This window comes from Talpa occidentalis, unplaced genomic scaffold (assembly GCF_014898055.3).
Source record: "Talpa occidentalis isolate TD23 unplaced genomic scaffold, MPIMG_talOcc4v2.1 talOcc4.4, whole genome shotgun sequence".
NCBI lineage: Eukaryota > Metazoa > Chordata > Mammalia > Eulipotyphla > Talpidae > Talpa > Talpa occidentalis.
Window position 1 is genome coordinate 50,804,772 of NW_023604295.1, and position 15,942 is coordinate 50,820,713.

General features: G+C 34.4%; 1 protein-coding gene across 31 annotated transcripts in view; it reads left to right on the forward strand.

The window, feature by feature from the left end:
• Positions 1–15,942, forward strand: part of ZBTB20 (zinc finger and BTB domain containing 20) — a 775,686-nt gene that overhangs the window by 291,818 nt on the left and 467,926 nt on the right. Inside the window, exon 7 of one of the 31 annotated variants that reach the window (XR_008553872.1) lies at positions 788–2,603. The exons of the other annotated variants lie outside the window; for them this stretch is intronic. The gene's annotated coding sequence lies outside the window, so the exon portion shown is untranslated. Of the gene's footprint in view, positions 1–787; positions 2,604–15,942 lie in introns of those variants that run through there. 31 annotated transcript variants of the gene reach the window in all.

A 15,942-nucleotide genomic window follows, 5' to 3' on the forward strand; every position in this document is an offset into this window, starting at 1 on the left:
CCATCACATTTTGAAATAAGTAAATTGAGGACCAGGCTAGGACATACAGTTTACCCAAACCATGCTAATTACCAACACATCAGAGCATCCGAGGACTTGTAGGCCTGAGAGTAGACCCACATTTAGACTCTTTTGATCTTTCCTCTATACCCAGGGTTTGAGCAGTGTTTCCTGGGAGCAAGTTGCTTTTGATTCATTTTTATGAGACCCAATGAACTATATATACTCCCCCCACCAAATTGCCCTAAATTCATAGATAAAGGGGTATTGTGAACCCCTTTATTGTTATCAAGAATGTTTATTTTTTCTTTTTTCCTGTACATTGTGATATTCTACCATTGTTTGTGTAATGAATCGCACAGGTGCAAATTTATTTGGTAGACTTGATGTTTTTAAGAGCATTTATAAAGTAGACAGAAGACCATTAGAAACTGCATCAGTTTAATTGGGCTTACAGGCATGATGAAGTCAGTAATCCGAGCACAGTCAATGTGACTTGGAATTCAGACGACCCAGGAATGTGCATCATGCATGGTGTCAGAATGTCACTGTTGCGAGGGGTCATTTCCATTAGGAAGAAGTTTTCAGGTTCTAAAAAAAAATGAAATAAACCTTAATAATTTAAAATGAATTACTTGTCCTGGTAATTTATTTCAGGTTTCTTTTATTAGATTCTGCCATTTAGAAAGCCAAAGAGACTGGTATAGGAACTTTTTCATTATTTTACTCAGAGCAAAGTTCTGAGTGCATCTCAGTTTCTCTTTTAAATGTATTTTCTCTCCTCCAGACTTTTCCTCCCCCTAACCATGAAGAAGCTCAAGTCATATAAATGAAAAATTAGTAACCTAAGTATTTGTAGCTCTAACATGGAGACCAAGCTCTGTCTTTCAAAAAAATTCCATAGAAGATTTGGTGTATAGAGAAGAAGGGGGAGTTGAAACATGGAGATGTCAGAGAAGGATCCTGGATGTAGGTGCTCAACAAGGTTCTTTGCTCATATCTCTTGGATTTTTCTTCATCATAATGAATTAAAATGTATTCTGTGCCTCTCATGAATAAGTCATTTTACCAGGAAATATTAGATAAATAACACATTTCTTATCAGCAAGTTGTTCATAATCTGTTTGGACACCTTTCTTGTAGACAAAACGTTATAAAGATGTAGTATGGGAAGAGGTTGCCATTTCTTCTGGACCACCGAGGAGTAGTGTATTAACAAGCATCCTGAGCAGAGGGATAATAGAAATTACAGTTAAGGAAGCAAGGAGTAATGGTGGTGTGATTTGAGAGTAGGATGCTTGTTGGGACCAGTGTTTTCCGAAGTGTGGGCTGCAGCTCATTTGGAGATCATGAAACCAGTTAATATGTTTACTTTCCCCTAAGATGTTGGGGTTCTGCAATGTAGGATAGCTTACTTATCTGCTCTGCCCACTGCCAGCTTCAGATTTAACTTTTTGGATCCAATAATCTACCATTTCTATTTACTTTGCAGTCTCCAGAGATTCATAATTTATTGTTTTCATTCTTATTCTCACTATGGGTTTCTGTCATAAAAATCCTTTCACTCTCATTTTCATAGTATTAACCTTTTTGTGTGTATGTGCTGATCACATATTTTATTTGCTTTTCTCCACCACCATCCTTCACATCCTTTTCCCCCTTCTCTCTCTCACCTACCTCTTAACCTCAGAGCCCTCATTGCATTTATTGATGTCCCCTAGTTTCTGTAGTTTATTGTATCAAAATCTTTCATTATGCAAATGTCCAGTATTTCTTTTTGTCATTCTGACTTGCTTTACTACACATAATTCACTTGAACTCCCTTATTTTGTTATGAATAGCTGCATTTCATCTTTCCTTAGCTGAATAGTAATCCACATGTGGATATACCACATCTTCTTGTGCCAGTTGTCTACTGATGAACATTTAGATTGCTTCTATTTCTTCGCTATTGTAAATAGTGCAGCAATAAACATTGTAGAGCACATAGTTTTTTGCTTTGATGGATTCATGTTCTTTGTATAGCTGCCCAAGAGTGGGATTGCTGTGTTTGTGGTATTTCCATTTTCAGTTTTTTTTCTTTAATAAATCCAAATCTTGTTTTCATAATGACTATACCAATTTACATTACCACCTACAGTGTAATGGGGTTCCTCTTGCTTGGCATCCTCTCCAGCACTTGTTGTTGAAAATCTTTTTAATATGAGTCAATCTCCTGGATTTGAGATAGATGGCATTTCATTGTGGTTTTAACCTGCATCTCTCTTATTCGAAGTGATAATGAGCATTTTCATATATCTTTTGGCATCCTGGATATTCTCTTGGTAAAGTGTTCATATCTGCTGTCCATTCATTATTTGGGTTGTTTTCTGTTGCTGAATTTTTCAAGTTTTTATGTATCTTGAATTTTAACCTCTTGTCAGTTATAAATTGTGTGACTGTTTTCTCCCCATTCAGTAGATGTCTTTTTAATCTTATTTTTTTCACTGTATAAAAGCTTTTTAGCTTGAGGTAATTGCAATTGTTTATTTTTCTTTTTATTTCCCTTGCCAGGGGGTTGAGAATTCAGAGACATCTTTATCATTGATGTCATGAAACAGAGCACCAATATTTTCTTCTATAGGTTATATTGTTTCAAGTCTTATGTCTAAATATTTAATCTATTTGGAATTTATTTTTATGTATGGAGCTAGAGAGATAGAGTGAACCAATTTCATTCTGGTACACGTGACCTTCCAGTTTTCCCAGCAACATTTATTAAAGAGATTCTTCTTTCCCTAATGTAAGGTTGTGGCTGTTTTACCATAGATTAGGGTATGATATGAACATGAATTTATTTCTGGGTTTTTTATTCTATTCCATCAATTGATGTATGTATTTTTGTATCAAACCATATTGATTTTAATGCCACTGCTTTATATTTAAGTCGGGTAGCATGATGCCTCCATTCCTTTTTCCTCAGGATTGCTTTTGCTATTTGAAACCTTTTGTAGTTCCATGTTAATGTCAATAATTTTGTTCAGTTTCTTTGGAAAATGTTTTGATAGGAATTGTGTTAACTTTGCTTAGGCGGGATAGTCACTTTGCTTACATTGATTCTCCTCATCTATGAGCACAGGATGTTGTTCCATCTCCTTATAGCACAAAGTCCTTTAATGATGCTGTGTAGTTGTCTTATATAGGTCCTTCACCTCCTTAGTTAGGTTCATTCAAAAGTATTTGATTCTTTTTGAGGCAATTGTAAATGAAATTTTCTTGATATCCTTCTCATTCATTGTTTGTATTAAAAAAAAGATAAGATTTTTATTGTTTTTTTTAACCTACCACTTTGTTGTATTCATCTAGTGTTTCTAATTTCTTTTTAGTTGAATCTTTAGGGCTTTCTGTAATAAGTATGAATAGTATATCATCTGTGAATAGTGAGTTTCATTTCTCTTCCAACTTGGAGCTCTTTTATTTTCTGTTTTTGTCTAGTAGCTCTGGCCAAAATACTAGATTAACAGAAGTTGTGTCAGTGGGGTACTTTTCTTGTTCCTGATCTTAGGGAACAAGAAAACAGAAAAACTGAAAAGCTTTTCATCACTAAATATTTTATTGGCTGTTGGCTTATAATATATGACCTATATTATATTGAGGTAGTTTACTTCTATTTCCATCATGTTTAGAGTTTTTATCATGGTGGTTGCTGAATCTGAACAAAAGTAACAAAATTTATTGATATTATCATGATTTTTATCAATTTTTGTTGATATGATGCATTGCATTGATTGATATATGTATATTAAACTATCCTTGCACCCCTGAGGTAAATCTCATTGTATCATGATATATATTTGTGATATATTATTAAATTCTATGTATTTTTTTAGTATTTTGTTGAATATTTTAACGTTCATCATGGATATTGGTCTATAATTTTCTTGGGCTTTCTTTAATTGCTTTTGGTATTAGGTAATGTTGGCATCGCAAAATATATAAGGGAGCATTAGCTCTTCTTGTATTTTTAAAAACCACTTCAACAAGATGGGTATTATTTCTTCTTTGAAAGTTTGATATAATTCATTTGTAAAGCCATGTGATTCTGGGTTTTTCTTTATGAAACAGGTTTTTTATTATTGTTTTCATTTATATCCTTGTGATCAGTTTGCTTGACTCTTCTGTCAATTTCTGGTTTAGCCTTGGTAAACTATATCAATAGAAATTTGTGCATTTCTACAAGGTTATCAAATTTATTTGGATATAGTTGTTCACAGTAATCTTTTATGAGTCCTTGTATTCCTCTTATAACTTTTTTATTTTTCACTCTATTGAATATTTTTTCTCTTTGTTAGCGTAGCTAGATGTTTATTTATATTGTTTGTCTTCTTGAGTAACCAACTTGAGTTTCATTGATCTTTTGTATGGTCTTTTATTTCTATATAATTTATCTGCTCTTATTTTTATTATTACCTTCCCTCTACTAACTGTGGATATTGTTCCTCTTTTTCAAGTTACATTAGGTGTAGTATTCAGTTATTTATTTGGGATTTTTCTTGTTTTTAATATAGACATGTATTACGGTTATCTTCCCTTTTAAGATCTTTTTTTGTTGATAGATTCTGGTAGCTTGTATCCTCATTTTTGTTACTCTCAAGGTATTTTTTGATCTCTGCTTTAAGTTACTCTTTTATCAATAGCTATTAATCAGCAGATAGTTTAGTTTCCATGGATTTATAGTTTTATCCTATTTTTTATAGTTGATTTCCAGCTTTATGATCAGAGAGTACTACAGTGATTATCTTAATCATTGTAGTTTCATTAACAGTTGATATGCATCTTGACTTATGGTCTATTCATGAAAATATTCCATGTTCAAATTTGAGAAGAATTTATATGCAGCAGTTTTCAGGTGAAATGTTCTATAGATCCTCTTGTATTATTCTATTGTCAATGTCTCTTTTTAGTTCTGTTATTGTTTTTATGTAGCTCTTGGTGCTTCATCATTCGATGCATAGATGAGTGATATTGTCCTATTATTCATTTAATCAGAACACAATGTCTTTCTTTTATTGCCTTTTTTGATTGGAAATCTATTTTATTTGATATAAATGTAGCTATTTTTGACTTTTTTGATTACCAGTTATTTGTAAGATTGTCTTCTGCCCTTTAACTCTAAGTCTGTGCTTATATTTACTGGTAAATGTGTTTACTGTAAACAACAGAAGGTTGGACTTTGTTATGAAATCCATTCAGCCACTCTACACCTTTTGACTGGTGAATTCAAGCAAATTGTCTTTAAGGTGATAATTGAGACATAAGTGTTTATTGCCATTTTGGTTATTTAAGTTTTATCTTGTCTTTTAATTTTTTCAGGTCTCCCTTTTATGTTTTATTTAGGTTCCATTTTTTGTTATTTTGTGTGTTACTTCTATTTATTTTTGTTTGAAGGTTGTGCTGAGATTAGTATTTGATAAACTATTTGTGTTACCTGTTGCATAGTCTGATCTCAAAATCATTCTGATGGCCACATTGTTACTCCTCCAATTTATATAATTTAAGTGACTGTCATCACCATATTTGTTGTTCTGTAGCTTTATAATAACCCCTTTAACACTTCTCTCATGTATCATTTTGTTTTGATAAATTTTTTTAGGTTTTACTTTTTAGTAAAGCTCCTTATACTTCCTTCTGTCTTGAATATTAATCTGTCAAAATAAAGGATTCTAGGCTGGTGATCTTTTTCTTTAAGTACTTTGAATATCTCCTGTCATTTCCTTCTTTTTTAAAAACTTTTTTTTTAATTGAGGTAACATTGGATTACAATATTGTGTATGACTTAGGGAAATAGGTTCACACTTCCTTAGATGTATGTCACCTTGCCTGTAGTATTTCTACTGAATACTCTGCTCAGTCTATTTGTTGTTCATGTATAGGCTACCTTTTTTTTAATATCTTGTTCTAGTCATGGAATTTTAACAGTTTTATTATGTGTCTTCATTTTATATTATTTTGTTTGGAAGTCTTTGGACCTCATGTTTCGTGACAGCTGGTCATTTCCCTGATTGAGATGGTTCTCTGCAATTATTTCTTTTTAAAAAATTTCTATTCATTTCTATTTCTTTTCTACTTCTGGGACCCCCATGAGATGGATGTTATTTCTCTTTAGGTTTTCCCAAGGTCCCTTAAGCTACTTTTATTTATTTTTTATTGTTCCATTTGTGTGTTCTCCAACATTGTGCTTTTGAGTTCACTAAAATCTATCTATAGCTTTTGTTTGACTGCTATCAATGCCCCATTGTGGATTTTTTGTTTGTTTGTTTATTTTCTTTTTAAGATTTATCTGTTTATTTTACACAAGAACTGGGGTACAGTTCAGAAGTGCGGGAGGATGAGAGAATTCACCAGAGCCAGAGCGGGGAGCAGAATAGGCAGACAGACCGAAGACACTGCTGAGGGGAGCAGCGGGCGAGGCAGGAGAGGTGTGCTGAGCCATGTGGGGTTCTCCCTGGCCGGAGGGGAATTGAACCAGTGCCACTGGGGAGGCCCAGCCTATTGTGTTTTTTAATTCTCTTACGGCGTTTTTTTAGATTGATTAGTTCTGACTTTAACCATTATGTATATTCTCTGTCTTTATCCTGTGCCTGTTCATATCATTTTTTTTTAGTTAGTTACATGAGCATTAGTATAACTTTTACCTTGAAATCTTCTTCAAACATACTCCACGGCTCTGCCTCTGCACCTGCTGAAGTGACTGGAAAACTGGTACTGGCAGCAGGGTTTAAGAGGTAGAAAGGAAGTGGGTCATTTAAGCACTGAAGGTCATCTTCATGAGTGTATGCTGGGGATTCAATATTCCTGCTGTGCTGTGCATACCAGAGTTGCATTGGGGGGATCCACACTGATTCCCTCCTCTAAGCTAACTGTGTGGAAAAGAGTCTCATAAAGTTTCCTGTCAGCTTCCACCTCAAGGCTCCGTTGGCACACTGGATAAAGCACTGAACACAGATTGTCACTGACACAGGGTTACAACTCTTGAGCAGTTCTCTTTTCCAATATAGAGCTTATCCTGGTGTATTTGCGCCTGAGGTTAATAGGCACTTGAACTCTGTTTAGTGAAAGTATCCAGTTGTCTCTGTTTCAGTGTAGGGGTTGGGTGGCAGGTGTTTTGAATATCCCAGCTTTGGATGCAGGCAACAGCCTCCTCTATGAAGAGACATAGGTGATCCAACCTGGTTCTTGTCACCAATTCAGGCTCCACCTGTTCCATGTTGCAAACCTCAGGTATAAGTCAGTATTCATCACTCTGTCTCCCTACATCAATAACGTTCCCTTTGTCCTGGATGCCAGCTCTGTCTGTACCCTTATGCAGTGCAGTGCTGGGTCTCCAAAGTTCCTGATATTGGTGTGAGACCCTGAGTAAACACCAATAGCAGTGCTCTACACAACCATCATCCTGGGTTGTATGACCCAGTATTGCTGTAACACAGTTGCTGTTAAAGTTTTGCTACCAGCATGTACTGTACTTGTCTGTTTATGTTTCAGGTGTTACTAGTTTTGTCTTGTTGTAATTTAGTTGTGAGTATATGGAGGAGGTAACACTGGTGTTTATACTCTGCTACCATCTTGCCCGACTTTTTTCAATATGCTTTTCATGAAACAGAATCAAAAGGGGAGAAAAATTATAAAAAGGGTGTGTTAAATATTTTTAAGGCAATGGATTGAAAAAAATTATATTTCTTACTAGGAATCATTGCACCAAAATATGAAAGCAGATCTAAGATAACAGGTCTTTAAATACTAAACTCATGTAATCTGTCGTAAGAGATATTATTTTCCCTCTTTTTATGTAAAAGAATCCAGTGAGATTAAACAGCTTCTCCCATATGTAAATGTTAGAGACATGATATGAATATATCTATCCTACTCCACATTCACGCTCTTCCCATGATTTGATGCTACTTTCTGCAATTGTATGACAAATTATTTCGCCATTGATAATTCACACATTTATATTGTTAGTCCTTTCCTCTCTCTCAAACTGGTCTTATATTTCCAATATCCTTATTTAAACCTTCAATTAGATATCAAACAAATTACTCAGAGTAATTCAGTATAAAAATTGAATTTGTCCTTCTAGTTAAAATCCATGCTCCTTTTGACTATCCTAACTTTATTCACCCCAATTCTACAGGTCATCTTAACTCAAATATATATTCATTTTCCCCGTTTCCCCTTCCATGTTGCCAGCAAGTAGTCAAATCTTGCCAATTCTCCTTCCTTGGTACATCTGTCCTAGTCAAACTTTCATCTTCTCTTGCTGTAATAATTTCCTAATAGGGAGAGACAGTGGAAGAGAGATCATCTCATCCTAAATACCGCCACCTGATTACCTTGAGGCGAGAGCCCTAAAAACATGTCATATTTCTCCAGATGAAATTTTAATAATTTTCTACTAATTGCCAAATAATCCTAACCAGTATTCATGGCATTCTAACATAAGACTTAATCTTTTGATTTTATGTATCCTACATTCAGGCCAAATTCCCCCGCCTACCTTTTTTAATCTTTGTTTCTACTTCTTGGAATATCCACCTTTCTATTTTTCCATGTGCAAATCTAATCTAATCTTGCAGAGCCAGTTAACTTGTTTTCATGAAAACATCTCTCCTTGACTTAGCCAGAAATAATCCACTCCTTTCTACCCAATAAACTCACTTAGCACCCTGCCAGCATTTGATTTTGGATTTCTAGTCTTCAAACTTTGGAGGAAATAAATTTCTTTTGTTTGTGTTAATTTGTTACAGCAGCCTAAGAAACTAATGGAGCACTCATCTATACTTCTTTTGTGATATGAATTACTTTATATTTTATAGTAATATTTATTTGTGTGTCTTATCCTTTTGTTAGAAAATAAATTGTTTAGGAATTTAGTCTACTTACAATTAACATTTCAATCCTACAAAATCTCTCATAGTAGTAACATTAATTCATTTTTAAGTCTTGCTTAATACTGGTAGTATAGAAATAATACCTGAGGCCCTCATGGAACTTAAAGTCTCTAAGGGAGTCAGACAATAAAAAAATGAACAAATAAATAAACAAATAATTACAATTTGTAAATGAAAAGAGCTATTAGGTATGTAAGAAAACATGGTTATATAGTGTACATTAGATGCTGAGGGAAGAATTCTCAGAGAAAGTGTCATTTAAGTTTAGGGGTGAATTTGGACTTTGGATAGAAGCATGAGAGGGAGAGAGAGTTCCACCCTAAAACAGCATGGACAATGCACTCAGACAAGGACAAACTGTATATTCAAGGAAATAAAAGGATAACAGAGTGGCTAGAGAGAATGAGCAAGGATCAGGGTAACTGAAATGAGGACAGAGAAGTAGGCAAAGGAGGAATTTGGATCTTATTATTAATACGCTGCAAATGCACACAGTAAATACACACATACTTCAATTGTATGTATGCATATATGTGTATTTGTTATGTACAATGGTATGTATATATGTATTTCTTATATATGTATATATATTTAATTGTATATAAGTGGTGGCAGTGGTGTGTGTGTGTATGTATATAAAACTGAGGTCTAATAGTTCACAACATACTTCCCATTTGCATAACCAAATTAGACCTCTTACAGTCTCCTAAGATTCGTCAAGTTTATATATTTACACACACACACACACGCATGCACACACACACATACTTAGGGATAACTCAAGAATAAATAAAAGGTAAATAGTATGCACAAGATCATAATATCCTTGCATTTATTTTGAATCCTCAATGAAGGTTTACTATGGAGTTAGAGGAAGGCTTGCGTTTCTGAACCAGGGTCTTATGATTCACCATTATTTCCCATTAGTATAACCAAAGTAGATCTCTGAGAACATTCTATGATAAGATCAAGTTAATTATATTTCCTTTCTAGCTAATTATTAAAATTGCTATTAAAATCTCCTATTTTTGTTTATTTTTAAGTGTTCATTGTGTAATGTAGGAATGAGTACTAAAAATGTATTTTACTCTTAGAATATTTCTTTAACTGTTAAATCTTAATCTTATTTTTAATTTTGGTATATTTTATCATGTGCAATGATGAGGGGCCTGGAGGCATAGAAAGCCTTGAAAATGAATCATCATTATCCTCATTATTACTACCTACAATATTACTGAATTTCTAGATTAAAAACAATCCAGACTGTTTTAAAGTGTGATTCATTAATATCCTGGAATGCCACTGAGTCAGAGTAGAGATATTGGTTTATTTGCAAAGTGATAGAAATCATCCCCTTTTGCAATTAAAGAAGAAATGGAGGAGAGGGAATGTGAAAATTAAACCACAGAGATGTAGGTTAAGCTCAAAAGATATGAGGATTTATCTGCTGTAACGAAGTAAAAAGACACTAGAATCATAAAATATAGTTACAGAAAATCATAGGAATCATTCCAGCATCCTTATTTTGGAGATAAACAAAATTCAGGCCTAGAGTAGCCAATGGAAGGGCTAAGTCTGTAACCTCAATTCTTAGGAGCTAGATTTCCACAGCCAGACCAGCTAATCTGTGACCAGAGATCCTTAACCAAGGTTAGCATAATTTTTTTAACATCTTGGGTGGAAAAAGGAATTTTAAGTACGAGAGGTGAGTTTATAGACAAGCTTTAATTTAAAAAAAAATCTGGGGCCTCCCCGGTGGCGGAGTGAGTTGAGCACTGTGCTCTGAAGCTGTTTGTAGCTTCTGCAGTGTGGGTTCGATTCCCAGCCGGCCAGGGAGATTCCCACATGACACGGCAGACCTCTCCTGTCGCACCTGCTGCTCCCCACAGTGGTGCTTTCGGTCGGGTCTGTCTTCCTGTTCTGCTTCCAGCTCTGTCTCTGGTGAATCCTCTCACCCTCCCGCACCTCTGGCCTGTACCCCCGGTAAAATAAATAAATAAATAAATAAATAAATAAATAAATAAATAAATAAATAAATAAATAAATATCTGAACAATATATATTACAACCTGTTTGCTTAATATACCAGATATTTTGTAAAAGTTGTCTAATCCTTGTTATACACTCAGCAACCAGTCAGCAAATTAGAATCATTTCCATTTTATAATGAAAATACTGAGCTCCAGGAGGATTAAGTAACATCCAAGATTGCAAAGTCAGTGAGTTTGTGTTGATGCCAAACCTAACTGATTCAAACTCTGTGCTATCTTTTGCTGTTTTTATTTATGCATTTTATCATTACCTTACCTTATGTGGTCATGGGGGTTACTAATTTTCTTATTGTTTAAATATCTATAAATCTTTGAAAAAACTAGGAAGTTGAAAAAGTTGCAGAGGAAGAAAGGGAGTAAAAAGAAAGTAGGAACCTCTCTCCTTTAAGCCCTTTACATTTAATTCCTCAATAGTGCCTTAAGGTAGATGTTACACTCCTTAGTTTACAATTTAGGAAACTGAGAATCAGTGAGATTAAATTGCCCCCCTCGTTTTAGTAAAACCTGGAGTTAGGATTCAGACACAAATCTTTCTGACCCTAAATTCTTCTTTTCATTCTACCCACTTCCAAGTCTGCCCTTTTTCTGAATGCTACTTAGTCTTCTATGGTCTGCACATTTCAGTTTCTTTTCTGGTAAAATACATTGTAACACATGTCCTGGTAGACTTTCCAAAAATAAAGAAAGTGTGTTAGAAGGGTATTTTTATAATTGTTTCATCATCTTGTGTAGAAATAAATAAAATGTCCCCTCCATATTTTCTTCTTTGATAAATGAGGTTTTGGAAGACAGGTCAAATCCATGACATCAGTCTTTCATTTTCATATTATCTTCACTCACTTGGTCCCAAGATCTCAATCATATCACAAATAATGGTGTCACAAACTCTAAGGTACTTAGAAACACCTTTAAAAAGTGAATAAGCCTAATTATTCTATTCATTAGGCCAATTAGAAAGAAAATTCAAATGATTATTAATTTGGGTGGTTTACCTGTTCTCGCAGCTAACTTAAATGAAGTCTTAAAGGTATTAGAAGGTATTGGGTCAATGAAAGAGCTCATAGTTACTGTTATAAAGAAGATACAAAACTTACAATACAAAGATACTTATGGATTCTTAGAATTTTTTGTATTATCCACTGAGGACTACATCAGAAATTAACTCTTTGGCTAAAGCATGAGAGGGGGAGAGAGACAGGGACAGAGACAGAGACAGAGAGAAATTTGAAACACTTACTGGCAAACCTTAGTGCAAACATGTGTCCATTTCATTCCATGTGTCCATTTCTGAGGACAGTATTTTCCATTATTGCTACACTTGTTACAAGTATTGATAACACTTGTTAAAATAACTCTAAAACCAACTGTCACTGTTTAATAGCACCAATATGCATAACAAGTTTATGACAATTAGCAACAATGTTGACCTGTTACAGTTATGAAATTGTTTGTCTCTCCAGTTTGTAAGCCAAGTCTTTTTTTAAAAAAAGATTTATTTATTTATACAAGAACTGAAGTACTGGTCAGATTCATGGGAGGGTGAGAGAATTCACCAGAGACAGAGCGGGGAGCAGAACAGGCAGACGAACCGAAGACACTGCTGAAGGGAGCAGCGGGCGAGCAGGAGAGGTCTGCTATGCCATGTGGGTTTCTCCCTGGCTGGCTGGGAATCAAACCCGTGCTGCAAAGGCTGTGGACAGCTTCACAGCACAGCGCTCTACCTGCTGTACCACCAAGGAGGCCCTGAACTCCAAATCTTTCTGTGTGAAAACCCTTAGCAGTCCATTGAAGTCTCCTAAAGTAATTCAATTAAAACATCCTTCCTGCTTAGCAGAAGGGACTTTGTTCTTTGGCTCACACTTGCTCTTTGCAATATGTTGCTAGTAGCTTCAAATCAGAAAGTGCATTAATATATCTTTTGAACTGTTTGGGGTCTCCTCAGAAGAAAAAAAGATTTTTTTCAACAGTTCTATATAATATTTTGTTAAAAATCCAATTCTGGTTCAATGTTTTGTTCTCAAAGGAATTTTGAATGAAGAAAAAGCTTTTGTAAGAGGGAAGAAGCTTATCTAATCTCTTCAAGACTAATGAGAAGCAATCAGGAGACTTGTGACTCTGAAAGAGTAAATTTCCAGGGAATTAGGCACACGTTTCTCAAGAACAATAAAGAGTGTCACACTTCAGGTTGCAGCACAGTGACTTTAAATGTACCCCACATGTACCCCAAAAGCAATTTGATATCACCATTCTTTGAGTCAACTGGAAAAGGAATGAGGCCATCCTGAATTGACATTCTTTGAGGAGGTCATGAGAAATTGAATGCAGAATGAAGTCAGTATTCAAGTTAGTATTAGATTCCTCAGTGATTATAAATATTGCATGATAACATGTCTTCAAAGATATAGGAAAATAAGCTCATTGAGTCATGTGGTAGTTATCAAATACTGGAAGATTTAGATTTTTGACATTTACATGTTTGCAATTGCACTGACTATATGAAAATTATTTCATAAATATGAAATTTATTTAATCTTTGCTACAATTTTACTGACCTGGCCTTTGCTCACCTTATTTGACTGTTGTAAGACCTTATTAAATAATCAATGATCACTCTATATCTTACAGTTGCTGTTGTTACTATCAGAGTTCTCTTCTCTGGATTAGGGTTGTCAGGAACAGCTGTGAGCCTGGGTCATATTTAACGGAACATGTGTCTTATCCTCTTGTAGCGCTGGAAGTGGGAGGGGCCAACTAGAAAGGAAGCTCAGTAAGTCAACTTAGACTCATCTCACCTAGAAAGCTTGTCAGGGAAGCTTTATTTATAAGCCCCTTTAGCAGAGAAATAGTTTGCATGAAAAGCTTTTGTTTTTTAATAAGAACTGACTCTTTCATGCTATATGAGTCTCTCTGATGGATGACATAATACTATCCACATCATCACTGCAGTTCCACAAGGGAGGCAGCAAGTGTAATTGAAGGTAAAGAGCAGGGGGCTGACTATCTGGAGACTTGTTTCAGGCATTGTCAAACAGTTTGGTCTTAAAATCATTTTTGTTATCCGCAGGGGACACTTTTCTCTATTTTATAGACATTATATAAAGAAGTCAAATGATATATATGTAGTATTTAGAGTTCCATGAAATAGTTCATAAATATCAAGTATTACTATTAGAGTAAAAGTATTAGTCAATATATAAATCACTTGGAGGTCTCAAGAGTGAGGTGCTTTATCTGAGCTCTTGGTGGTTAGAAATTAGTTTGGTTTTGAGTTGCTATATAGGAAAATTCTCTGTTGATGCTAAATACTGTTCATATATTGGAAACAGTGACTAAGAGCAAATTGCCAATGATATGTAACTTCTCCTAGAAATTTATTTTAAAGGTGTCCTTTACTGTAAATTCTTTGAGCAGTTACTCTCAAACTAAAAATGAAATTTTTCATTGTTTTGTTTCCCATACTAGACAATGAATTTCTTGAGGAAAAGAATCATGGGTAATTTACTAATTTTCACAGTTACTGAAACTGGTACCAGATAGGTATTCAATAAGTACTCATTGAGTATCCTGTTTACAAATTTAGTGAAATATGTTTTAAAAAAGAATGATTTGACTACATGTACATCATATAATATGGACATATGTTATTGAAGCTTTTACAGCCATTAGAAAAAGAATGAATTATATTTATCTCTATTGCCTGGGAAGGATGACCATAATTTATTAAGTGAAAGGAGGAAATTTTCAGGGTAATAAATATTTATGAATAAATATGTTGTCAGTGTTCCCATGAATGTGGAAAAAGCTATTAAAAATATGTACCATATTCTTTACAATGGTTATTTCACAAGGTTGAGAGGGAAAAGAGATTCAGAAATGGTTATTATTTTTTCTTTAAATACTTTGGATTTTCTCACTAGTTATAATGAATATGTACCGTGAAAGTGATTCTGAAAATTAATGCATAAAATTATATTTTAATTACTACCTTTTATTTATTGGAAAAGCACCCTGAGAAAAATAATTTATTTACATTATATCGTCTCAACTCCCATAATACAGAGTAAAGTATATTTTCTAAATTGATTGACTCATTTATTCAACACATATTTCCTAAGCTGCCATGATAGTACTAGTTCTTATTATGTGTGTGTGTGTATCCATGATGCAGGTTCATACACGGAGTTATATATGAAGAACTTGTAGTTGAACAAGCAAAAGTTACTAAAAGTAATGTGATTTTTCTTCACTAGGGTTTCTCTGAATACATAACCTATAATGCATAACTCTTCTTAAGAAATCTTTTATTTTTGCCATCTCTCTCATTTATTTTGTATCTCCCCATTATAGATACGTCCCATGTTTCTCCTTCATTTTCCTCTCCTCTTACCCTCATCAGCCCAGATCGATTAATTTTTCTGCTCACTTCCAAATTCCTTGTTGGCTCTGTCTTTTTCTTCTCTTGGTGTTGTAAATCATTCTGAACTTTCTGGCTTCTATTTCTCTCAATGAGGGGGAGGAAAAAAAAAAAAAAAAACCTCTGCAAGATAAGGTCTCAGGCTTATATTCCCAACAGAAAATTCACAGGAGTTTAAAAGATCGAGCAAGCCTTAGGTTAAAACAGTCAAGTCCCCTTTAGAATGTACTGGAATAGACTTGAATCAATGAGAAAGGCAGAGCATATGAATTGCAATCAATCAAGAGAAGACCATACAGTTTGAAGTACTGCATTTCCCAGAGCCATTATATTCTAGATCCCCTCACCGAATAGTCCTGACAATGACCCAATCTTTACAACAGAGAACAGAGGCAATGTGAGCTAAACGTCAAACACAGGAGTAGTAAGATAACAACTAATGATAAGCAGTTATATTTTACTTTCATGTTATAGCCAGTTATGATAGAGGCTTTAAGAAAAGTAGGGAGTAAAAGGGAGCAATGTAGAGAGAAGAGAGGTTGATGGAGGT